Genomic DNA, 1,284 nt, shown 5'->3' on the forward strand with positions numbered 1-1,284 from the left:
ATGTGGAGTGGCAATCGGGAGAGTCAGGACTTTTTCCGGTGGGCTGCTAGTGTTCCGAGGCTGCGACAGCCGGCAATGCCCGCGGCCGCTGCCTGCCAGCAGACCTGCGCATCGCTTCAGTGTCCACTCGCTCTGTAAAAATAGAGATGAAAAGCACGGCTTCCGTGGTCTCAGCTTCAGGTTTATAAAGGACGCGCTCCGGAGATTAAGTGGGACAATGCAGCCCTATTCCCAAATGACCTTAATGGCAGACTGGTCAGAAAACAATACATTCATGATTTAATTTTCTTTCGTGTCCTTCTCAAATAAAGGATAGTATTTGTTACTCCTTAATATGTAGGCCTAATGTGTTTTATTAGGTAATATAGCTTGCTTTGGTTTCATAACCTTCTCAATTAATCTTACATCTCTGGACCAATAACGTGACCTATATAAGTATATAGTGTGGTGGACATTCATCACACAGGGAACACCACAATGCTTGTTAATGTTTTTATTCTGGTGCTGTCAAAAAAAAACATAAATACTACATTGTTTTACATACTGTATATGTGAACAGTGTATTAAAGTCACTTACTTCTTTTTCTAGTATTTGTCCTGTTCTGATTGTTCTGTATAAACATTAATTGGAGAAAGATATTTAGAATTAGACATAGCTTATAGAGATTTGGGCATATGGTTGTAAAACATGTTCTCACGTTGTGAATAAGGGTTTAAATTAAGCCTAGTCCTTAGTGTACATTTCCCGAGGAACATTAATTCCCTCTGCTCACTTTTAAGGTAAAGTAGGCAAAATAAAACATTTTTATTTATATAGTACTTTACATGGTAGGCTACTCAAAGACACTTTACAATAAAACCAACACATAACACAAGCATATTAAAAGCAATTAAAACACAGTTTAGCATACAGCATTGTAAAAATGTGGAGTGACTAGCAGGCTAAGTAGATATTTTTCGGTCCACTACAGTCTGCTTTTTCTCTCCGTTTGATAACAGTTGTTTTTCCCTTTTTGCATATTATATGCTTCACCCCCTCGTTACTTTCCATTAGAAGCTGCTGCTCAGCAGGTGAAACATATGCTGAACGTGTCTTCTTCATTTCTGCTTCAGTAAATATGTGATTGATCCCGTGGTCTAGTTAAGAAAGCTGTGAACGCGCACTTATCCCAGCTATCTACACCTGGCTTGACATAGCTACACCTTCTCACACTGGCTCGGCAAACGTGCAACCAATTAAGTCGCGAAGAACGGATCACACTAAGTCAAGCTGCGCTTTTCCAC

At 39.6% G+C, this 1,284-nt stretch overlaps 1 protein-coding gene and 1 long non-coding RNA gene across 2 annotated transcripts in view; both read right to left on the minus strand.

Annotated features, from left to right (window-relative positions):
- LOC116704220 (netrin receptor UNC5D) overlaps window positions 1-1,284 on the minus strand; it is a 202,641-nt gene that overhangs the window by 186,812 nt on the left and 14,545 nt on the right. The window lies entirely within an intron of this gene.
- LOC116704235 (uncharacterized) overlaps window positions 1-1,284 on the minus strand; it is a 9,590-nt gene that overhangs the window by 2,888 nt on the left and 5,418 nt on the right. The gene's annotated exons all lie outside the window — the stretch shown is intronic.

This window comes from Etheostoma spectabile, chromosome 16 (assembly GCF_008692095.1).
Source record: "Etheostoma spectabile isolate EspeVRDwgs_2016 chromosome 16, UIUC_Espe_1.0, whole genome shotgun sequence".
Taxonomy (NCBI): domain Eukaryota; kingdom Metazoa; phylum Chordata; class Actinopteri; order Perciformes; family Percidae; genus Etheostoma; species Etheostoma spectabile.